Source organism: Dipodomys spectabilis, unplaced genomic scaffold, assembly GCF_019054845.1.
Source record: "Dipodomys spectabilis isolate Male_0828 unplaced genomic scaffold, ASM1905484v1 ptg000006l, whole genome shotgun sequence".
In the NCBI taxonomy this organism is placed as follows: domain Eukaryota; kingdom Metazoa; phylum Chordata; class Mammalia; order Rodentia; family Heteromyidae; genus Dipodomys; species Dipodomys spectabilis.
This window is the reverse complement of record NW_024870683.1, coordinates 5,455,946-5,466,947: the sequence shown is the minus strand read 5'-3', so window position 1 is coordinate 5,466,947 and position 11,002 is coordinate 5,455,946.

Here is an 11,002-nt window from a genome sequence, read left to right as displayed (position 1 = left end):
TGGCCACTGTTCCTTCCAGTTTTTCTAATGTTTGACTCTCTTTCTCTTTCTCTCTCCCTCTCTCCCTCTCTCTCTCTCTCTCTCTCTCTCTCTCTCTCTCTCTCTCTCTATATATATATATATATATATGTATAGATAGATAGATAATTTTTTTGTCGGTCACGGGGCTTGAACTCTGGGCCTGAACTCGGTCTCTCAGCTCTTCAGCTCAAGGTGAGCTCTCTACCACTTGAGCCACTATGCCACTTCCAGTTTTCTGGTGGTTCATTGGAGATAAGAGTCTCACAGAGTTTCCTGCCCGGGCTGGCTTTGAACCTGATCCTCAGATCTCAGCCTCCTGAGTAGCTAGGATTACAGGTGTGAGCCACTGGCACCCAGCTTACTTGTATATTTTTAAAAAATCAGCATACTAATGTTAAGATAAACAGCACAGCACAGAATAAATATAAACACATGCAACAACCCACTTGTGTTCTGGTGTCTTTGGTGCTTCGTGATGGGCTCCTGTCTTCTCTTAACTCAAGCCAATCAGGCCCTCAGGCATGGGGGTGAGATATGGTGGGAGAGGAGGCACATAAGGAAATGCTGTTGGTGTGTGTATGAGTGAGTGCATGCCTGGGTGTGAGACACACACACACACACACACACATACAACTCCTAAATTCTGTCCAATCAGATATAGTCAGTTGTTTCCTTAAAAAGGAGAGGATTGTGGGCTGGGAAGTTGGCTCAGTGGTAGAGTGCTTGCTTTGTGTGCATGAGGCCCTGGGTTCGATTCCTCAGCACCACATAAGCAGAAAAAGCCAGAAGTGGCGCTGTGGCTCAAGTGGTAGAACACTAGCCTTGAGCTGAAGAGTTCAGGGACAGTGCCCAGGCCCAGAGTTTAAACTTCATGACTGACAAAAAAAAAAAAAAAAAAAAGGAGAAGATTGTGTCCTTTTTCTCTTCCGTGAGAGAGGTAAAATGCTTGTCTTGCTCCAGTCATATCTGAATAGTCTCTATTTTGTACAGTCATATTTAATCTTTTTTAACCTTTTTTGTGTCATACTGGGGCTTGGATTCAGGGTCTAGGCACTGTCTCTTTGCTTTTTCTGTCAAGACTGATGTTCTGTCATTTGAGTAACAGCTCTACTTCTGGCTTTTGGGTGGCTAAGTGGAGATAGGGTTTCATGGACTTTTCTGCCTGGGTTGGCTTTGAACTGTGATCCTCAGATCTCAGTCTCCTGAGTAGGTAAGATTACAGGTGTGAGCCACTGACAAATCCAATCTTAAGTGATACCTACAGGCCCTGCTTGTACTTAAAATTACTTATTTATGCACATGTGCATGCATAAAATAATGGTAAGTATACAGAACAAACTGGTAACTTTTTGTGTCTGTGGGTATGGGTTGTAAACAAGAATGAACAGCGGGGATATGCATTCCTTTGCACTTTAACATTTTTGGCAATAAGCACATCTTTTCAGGAAGAATTAGGATTTTTATATTCATATTTTTATTTGACTAATAATTCCTTAAAATTAAAATCCTAGATAATTCTATTGCTTATTTTAGAACCCTCCAGAAGAAATGCCATGACAATGAAACCAGCCACAAATCCATCTATTTTTCAGTGTTTCCAGCATCATCTAGGAAGACTGCTCTCCCCTCCCATTCTTAATATTCCAAGCTTTGTTTTAAACAGGCATAATTCTGCTTCTAATCTGAGCCATTCGAGAGAAAGCTCCACTAAATAATGAAATGAATAATTGACTCATTTAGATAAGGCAGACACAGCTGCCTTAACAATAAAATAGTTTTCCTGCAATGAAGACTTCTTGTTATTACTGATACTTGGTTGTTTCCATGGCTACAAAGTAATTTATAAGAAACGATGTTGTGCTTGGATTTAAGCAAGATTCATCTTGGTATTCTTGGAGGCCCTAGAAGTTCAGCAACCTTGCCCAGGCTGAGGCCCTCCCAATTGCATTTCATTGCATGGGTAACACAAAGAAACAAGTACAGGAGATGTAAACAAAAGGGACAAGGGAACTGATCCTGAGAGATGTGAAAGCAATGAGTGGAAGGTAGGATAGTGAAGATATTAGTTAGCTATGAGGTATAGATTCCAATTTTAGTCAAAGACAACGGTCTTTGTAATATGCTGTTAATATCAGGGCTAAGAGGTGTGAACTCATTCTATTTACAAATTCTGCTTATAGCATGTATACACACGGTTCTACCTCTGGGTACCAAGAGATATTTAGAAATTAAATTAGAAGCAGATGGTTAGGACATTGGATCCTGAGCTGTGAATTCTAGCTGTTACCAAATACCTACATGGTCCCAAGAGGAAAAAAATACATATACATATATATAGTATACTGATACATATACTCTATGTATTCTATGAATATATATATGTATAATTTTTTTTTTTATTTTTGGGTTTAGTTGTTTCACAGGTAGGGTCTCTTGCTTTTTCCTGGGGCCATTTTCAAACTATAATCTTTCTACCTACAATTTTATAATTTATGTATGTATTACATCGTATATTCATATGTATGTACACAAACACACACACACACACATATACAAATGACAATCCTGAAGATTGTAGAGTCTTTGTCACTTGAACAAAACAAGCTCCAGAGTAGAACTCCTGTTAGGCTGAGGAAATACTTTTAAATTCAGTGATTTTTAAAAATTTATTTTCTCTTTATTCTTTTATAAAAGTAATGCATAGTAAGAGAGAAAAAACATTAAGCATAAAATGAATGAATGCCCCTCATAATTCTAGACTCCGCGATGAACACTGTAATCAATTAAGTAAACCTACAATCACGTAGTCATCCTATTAATATCCACAATGTCATTGGAAAGGTGCGTGTATTTTAATTACTCAGTCCTAGACTGAGTTGATAGTAATCAGCTTTTCTCTGTTTTATATATTCTACAGGAGATATTTTTACACATAGATCATTGTATCCTTATTGCCTTCCAGAAAGGTCACACCAACTCTTGTCAGCTAAGAACATCACCTTTCCTCTGCTGTACTAGCAACATGGGAAGCTTGTCTGTGTGTGTGTTTGTACATCTAGATGTAGATGCTCCAGCTCCAGATCTAGATCCATATCACACGTTTTCTTTTCTTCTTTTTTCCTTTTTGTTGGTCATGGGGCTTGGACTCTGGGCCTGGGAGCTATCCCTCAGCTCTTCAGCTCAAGGCTAATGCTCTACCGCTTGAGCCACAGCGCCACTTCCGGTTTTCTAGTGGTTTATTGGAGATAAGAGTCTCACAGACTTTCCTGCCCTGGCTGGCCTTGAACCGCAATCCTCAGATCTCTGCCTCCTGAGTAGGTAGGATTATAGGTGTGAACCACTGGTGCCTGGCTTCTTTTCTTTTCTTTCTTTTTTCTTTTCATTCTTTCTTTTTCTTTTTTTTTTTGTCAGTAGTGGGGCCCGAACTCTGGGCCTGGGCACTGTCCCTCAGCTCTTCAGGTCAAGGCTAGCACTCTACCACTTGAGCCACAGCATCACTTCTGGCCTTTTTTGCTTATGTGGTGCTAAGGAATCGAACCCAGGGCCTCATGCATGCAAGGCAAGCACTCTACCACTGAGCCACCTTCCCAGCCCCACGTTTTCTTTTTTTAAGTGAATTGTTGCTTCACGTGTTAGATTTTCCCATTATCTATTGCTTTCTAATGAATGACCACAGATAAGACAATAACCATTTCACTATTGCTCATGATTGCATGGGGCATGTAGAGAGAACTCAGGCATCAGGTTCTTTCTGCCACATGATGTTGAATGGAGTCTCTGAATGATGCAGAGCTGGTGCCTGGCATGATACCTTAAACAGTGTAGTTAATGTATCTTGCCTGGAACCAATCATTATCATCATCATCATCATCATCGTCATCATCATCACCATCATCATAATCTTTCAGTGAAAATTCCCTTGACAACCTCTAAGACATGAGCTTTCTGTAGGCAGAGAACAAACATATTCATCTCTGCTGTTCCCAGCACCTAAATTGGCCCTGGACCTATAGAATTAGCTCATTGGACCAGTCAGGTCCATTGACAATGTGGATAAATGGTGTGCAATTCAATAACTTCTTGTAAGTTTACAGAGTGCAGTGACAATTGCCACCATTGAGTTTCAGAACACTTCTGTCATCCCCTCCAGAAAAACTTTGTGCCCATATTCATTCAGTTCTTCTCTTTACTTCACCTCTTTCCTTGAGCAACTACTGACTGACCTATTTCATATCTCTCGGTTCGCTTGTGATGGAAATTTCATATCGAGGAAATCCTATGATGTGTGACCTCTTGTGTCTCTCTAATTTCACTCAGCATAGTTTTGAGATGCATTCATATGAATACTTAAATTAGTATTTTGCTCCTTTTCTGTCACTGGAATTCCATTATACAGAATTGCATTCCATTTTATGGAATCATCATGTTTTGTTTCTTTATTCACCAACAAAGAGTTGAATCATTTCCACTTTGGGGATATTGTGCATAATGTTTCTATGAGCATTCACACATAAATCTTTAACTGACTATAGGGTCTCATTGAATAGGCAAGTAGTAAGGAATCGTTTGGTTATATTGTAACTCCACATTTTGAGAAACTACCAAATGTTTCACAAAGCCACTGTAATATTTACATTCCCATTGGCAGAGTTACAAGTTATAATTTCTCTACATCTTGTGCAAGACTTGTCATTGTCTGTCTTTATTCAGTGGCTTTGTAAATATTGCAAAGACTGTGTAGAACCCCATGCTACTTTTGTAAATCCTAAAGAGGAAGTTTCTGCCCTAAACCACATTTCAAGAAATAGATTAATTATCTTCTGTAGAAGCCCAGAGCCTCATATACCTTCCAGCTGTTGTATTGAAATCTAAAATTCTACTACTTTTGTAAAAATGTCACACTACTTAAAGCTTAGTGTGCATGTGTGTCAGCGGAAATTAATTGTATCCCAATGTCCAGGCTCCTCTCCTTACACAGAAATAGAATTTTTCTAGATGGGAATAGCCAAAGAGGACATTTCCCACCATCCCTTGCAGTTAGAGGTAGTCAGATGACTAAGTTCAAATGAATGGCATGGGAGCAAAAATATTGTGTGCTTTTCAACAGAAGACATGAGACAACCCTTTACCTCTCTCTTCATCCTTGATTGGAAAGTAGGCATGACGGTAAAAGCTAGAGTCACCATCGTAGAGGTGCCCCAACAAGAGGTTGGGGCATCAAGGAGGAAGCCGCAGCCGCTGGTGATCGCCTTCAGAACTTCCATGTGAACCCTGCACTGCCAACATAGTCTTTAACCTGAGAAATGAATATCTTGCTTAACTTAAGAGTTCTGTTCAGATGCTCGGTTTTTGTTGTTGTTGGTGGTGGTGGTTATGGTGGTGGTGGTTATGGTGGTGGTGGTTGTCGTCGTGGGGCTTGAACTCGGCCTGGTCATTGTCCCTCAGGTCTTCAGCTCAAGGCTAGCGCTCTACCACGTGAGCCACAGCACCACTTCCGGTTTTTTCTGTTTATGTAGTGCTGAGGAATCGAACCCAGGGCCTCATGCATGCAAGGCAGGCACTCTACCACTGAGCCACCTTTACAGCCCCAGATGCTCGGTTTTAACAGCCAAAATGTGAACTTATTAATGTCTAGACAGGATCTGTAGAAACATGGCAGAAAGGTGAGTCTCTAGACCATGAATATGCTGACACAAAGAAAGACAGGAATGGGATAAAAAGAGCCTTGGCCCCCCAGATCTCTCCATTTTACAAATGAGGAACCTGATGTCCTAGGCAAGGCTAAGTACCTTGCCTTGTCATTCAGGTAGTGAGGGGATTTAAGGTCCTGAGCCCAAAGGTGCTTAACCACCAATCTCCTTCCTCTATACACAGATCTAATGCATATCCCTGTGGTGCAAACCAGGGCCTGTCCACCCAGTGTGACTAGAAGGGACCATTGTACTTTAAAATGGAAGACCAGTTCTTCCTAATGTGCTCACTGGGTTAAGATGACATGTGCAGCACCACAGAATCATCTAAGGAACACAGGGAAATGAGCCAGTGCAGAAGCACAAACACTGGAAACAAGATTAGCAGCTCTCAAGAGCTCGTGACCCGGCATCATGAGCAGTGATGGTGGCACTCCAAGGATTGGACGGCCAATCTGCAATCTAGGTGGGGGTGGGGGAGTGGGGGGTAGATAGGGGTCAGGCTCCAGGATGTGCTCTAAGATTGCTTTTCTCAAAGGTCCACTAGAAAAGCTAAGCCTGATCCTCTCTCAATACTGGTTGGGTGGTGGTGGTGGTTGTTTGTTCTTGTTGTTCTTCTTCTTTTTCTTCTCTTCCATCTCCTCCTCCTCCTCCTCCTCCTCTTCCTTCTCCTCCTCCTCCTCCTCTTCTTCCTCCTCCTCCCTCCCCTCCTCCTCCTCATCTTACTCCTCCTCCTCCTTCTTCTTCCTTCTTCTTTTCTGGCAATAAAATTAAACCTGCACCTAGGGATTTATCCACCCTTTTGCTGATCTGGATGTGACTGGTGCAGTTAAATCCCTGTACACAGCATGGACTCTATCTCCCCGGGTGTTGCTTAAAATGTGGCTAAGCACAAGTGGAAAACATTGTCAGCACCCAGAATTAATCTCTACAAGTAATGAAAGAATTCGTTTCACTCTGTAAGATAAACGAATGCAAAGGATGCTCAGGTCAGATGCTCAGTGCACTTGCTGGTGGAAGGAGACATCTTAGGGAGGAAGCCTGTGTACTTGAACACATTTAATGCCACTCTGATAACTCATGAGATTATGAGGATGCTTTGGTAGTTATTATTTTTAAAGTCTGTTTGATTACATGAGATTTTTTTCATCTCTGCAACTGTTTACTGTTATTGCATGGAAAGATTATTAAAAAATTCAATCCCTTTGTTCTTTTTTTTGCTCTTGGAAACAAGTATATGATTTAAGTAAATATGAAATTAGAACCATCTCAATCTTTAGAAGCACTATGAAATAAGGATGTTAGTTTTTTTTGCTCCTTTTATCCTTATTTTATTTTTATTATGTTTTATTTACCCTGACACTGAATTTTGTGCTTTATGTTTTCCTAAGTGTAATTCCCAAACCACCCACTTGAAATCACCAGCAGAGCTCAGTAAATGTTGTTCTGAAATTTCTGTTCAAGGTTGTCAGAGGAGAGAACATTTCTTCTACCTAATGAAATGGACAGAAATGTTGAGTTTCAGAAAGAAAAACAAACCACAAGCAGCAATCGAGACTGAAAAAGGAGGAAGGTTTTAGATAAGTTTGAAAAGTGTCTCTTTATTTTGCTGACCACATCTGCTTTCCAGAAAGAGAACGGAGGAAAGGTGAGTCAACAAAATTCTGCTGTGTTTCTTGAACTCACCTTGATGTGAAGAGGAGAGGGCTGAAGAGGCCAGGGCTGTGTGGTGAGGGAGGAGGACTACCTGGCTCACAGAGTTCTTGGTTCCACCGCAGAGCTAAGCTGAGGAAAGCAGGGTTGACAAGGCCATCATCATTCCCAAGGTCCTAGCCCAGCAAAGGGAAGCACTACCCCTGACCAACCAGGCCTGCTTCTCCTTGACTACGACCACTGGCCTTTGTGAAGGATACTGCTGGGACTCAGAAAACAGCCCACAGTCCTATCCTAGCAAGGACTGACCCACCCTCAAGTCCTCAGAAAAGTAATAGCAAGTATGATCTCACCCTCAGATCGCTATCTACAGGGGTGATAAAAAGTTTTCAGGAGAAAAGATGGACTAGAGCAGAACAGAGAAACTGAATACTTACACAGAAAGGTCCAAGATTACCTTAAGTAAAATGTAACTGTCAAACTTTATCTGCTTGACAGTGTCTTATCAGTTTAATGCTCCTTGAGGTTCATAGTCTCATTATTGGTAACGTAAAATAATCATCTCTGCTGAGTATGATGGTGCATCCCTGTAATCCCAGCACTCAGGAGGCTGGACTATGAGGACTGCAAGTTCAAGGCCAGCCTAGGCTACATAGCGACACATTTTCTCAAAATTAAAAAAAAAATCCCTATTCCCTATGACCACTAAGGGGAAAAGAAAACTGATATGAATGCTGGACCACAGAGCCTGCTGCATTCTCAGTACTAGAGAATTGCTCTGCGCACTGATTTGTTTTGTTTTGTTCAACTCAGATTCATTTTATGTTCTTTAGCCTTTCAGGTGGAGTAATATATGGCTTAAAGCTAAATATTTCCCAGCAAACAGTTCTTTAAAACACACACTGAGTGCTGGTGGATCATGCCTGTAATCGTAGCTACTCAAGAGGCTAAAATCTGGGAATCACGGTTTGAAGCCAGCCCAGGCAGGAAAGTCAGTGAAACTCTTACCTCCAATAAAGTACTGAAGAAACAAAAGCTGGAAGTGCAACTGTGATGGTAGAGTGCTAGCCTTGGGCAAAAAATTTCAGGGACAGTACAGTGCCCAGGCCCTGAGTTCAAGGTCTAAGACTGGCAGCTGCATGAGTGTCCCCCCCCAATGTACACATGCACACATACTGTATATATGTATGTATACATATATGGATATGTATACATACATATATACACACATTATTGAAGCTTTGGCTTCAATCCTAGCCCACCTCTCTCAGGTCTATAGTTAGTATTTCTGGGCTTAGTTTTCCTCTTTACTGAATAGTGTTTTTTTTTTTTTTTTTGGGTCCGGTCGTGGGGCCTGAACTCAGGGCCTGGGCACTGTCCCTCAGCTCTTCAGCTCAAGGCTAGTGCTCTACCACTTGAGCCACAGTGCCACTTCTGGCTTTTTTCTTTTTGCATATGTGGTGCTGAGGAATCGAACCCAGGGCCTAGAGCATACAAGGCAAGCGCTCTACCACTGAGCCACCTTCCCAGCCCCTCTTTACTGAATAGTATTGATGATTTTAGATCTCCATAAAGCAAAGTGACTAATATTTTATTTTTATATTTTATACAAATTGTTCTAATTATATGAAATAGCAGCTAATTTCTCATTCTTTGCCACTCCAACTGCTTCTTTTGGGTCTTATTAATGCTAAGGAAGCTTGAGCCGCAATTGTTTGGGTCTGCAAGTTTGTGAACTGGATTTAGGTAAGGAACTAAATTGCTTGCATTAAAAAAAGAAAATCTGTTGAAATTGAGGGGTGCTGGGATTGAGAATGTAAGGTAGAGAAGTAATCAACAGAGTCTGGGGGCATTAGGGGATAAAGATCATAGTGAAGAAGGGATTTTTATTTATTTATTCTCTTTTCTTTCAGTTCATTTTATTATCTTTCAGTAGCTGTACAAAGGTGTTTCAAGTCAGTGTGTTGGTTGATGCGTGTAATGCATCTCGATCAATGTCACCCTTCCAGAAAGGATTTTAAAGGTCAAAGAGTAGAATGTGGATTCTTCACCCTGTTTTCTTTCTAGTGGTGTGATAGAACTTTCCTTCCCTTGCCTCCAGGACACTCAGAATCTTCAGTGAAATTAACAATATTAACACTAGGGCTTCTGCGATTGGATTTGGTGGTAGGCAGCAAGATCAAAGGTGCTGAGTTCTGAATTCTGGTGAGGTGGTGATCCTAATAGTGTGAGCAGTTACAGGAACTAAAGGATATGACACCTGCCTGCTGTGTCAATTTCAACAGGCTGCGCATCTGCCATCTGCAAGATTTTAAGTAGTTTATGATCTGGGTAGATATGAAGTCACAGTTTGAGAACTTCCAACAGTTCTTTCCATTGTAGCAGAGAAGTAGGAGCAAGGGTGCAGAGGATAGTACCAGCACCCTGTATTTTCTAGTATCTTGATGGAACCCTGCTCTGACCATCCTCCATCAATATCAAACACAGTCCATGTACACTTCACTCATGGGTTGGAGATTATTGACATATACTCGTGAAGTCCTCTACTAGCACTCTGGCTCAGTCCTTTCAAGAAAGATATTCTCTGTTTGGGTTAATGGTTCCACCGTATACCTGGGTCTTACAGGCTACAATCCCCATCTGTGATTTAGCATCCAAGGATTTCAGAAGCAAAATGCACCTCATAGAACAACAGAATATGACTCTTCTTATAGCTTAACTTAGGGGGCAAGGAAGGAGTGATCTCCCTTGAATAGAGTTAATGTTCTGCCATTCTTCTCTTGGTAACTTGATTGTGAATAATGCTTGCTTGTTGGATGTGTGCATCTCTTGTAAGCTGGCGATCTTGGGACATGGCTTCCCCTCTTAATATCATTCTCCCCTCCACACTCAGCCCGCAGTCTATCTTGCCAATGCTATTGCTGAAATACCTCATATATTTGCATCCTGCTGCTTTTCAGACCTCCTTGGGTCTAGATGGTTATACTAGCCTCCTGATTGGCTCTGGTTGATGCTTTTTATTGTAATCATCTCATTTTAGCTTCTGAGAATATTTTAATTGGGTGGTTTGGACTTTCTTGGAGTTGTCAGAATCCATATAAAATAGCAGAATAACCTGAGGGATTTTGAAATGTGTGTCTCAAAATAGAGCTGAGCAAAGAGAGGAGGGAGAATGTGTGTTGGTTTTAAAATCCACTTGGAGCAAGGCAAATTTACAACTTGAGCTTCTCTCTGGACTCTCACCACATCCCGCTGATTCGGCACTTTGGGGGACAGGCTGTCATTTCGGTGCAGGTTTTTCATTTTCAACGATTCGTTCAAAATGAAATACTCTCCATTAAAGAAGACTTGGGCTAAATTATTTTGCCAAAATATTTTCTGTGTCAGACTAAAAGATAAAATTTGCAACATCCATAATAGTTTAAGAAAACCAGCTACAGTGGATAATGAAGTACCCTAAATTCTTGAAAAGGTCTGAGAGTTGTAGTTCATCAGAAAGCGCCTCATCTATTTCCAGCTTGTAGTGTTTAAAAGCAGGGCCATCTAGTGGAATGCCCTACTGAGAAACTGTGAGTGGACCCTATAATATCTTTCTTTAGTCTTTAAAATGGCCCCCTTTAAATGTATCTAAACCCAAG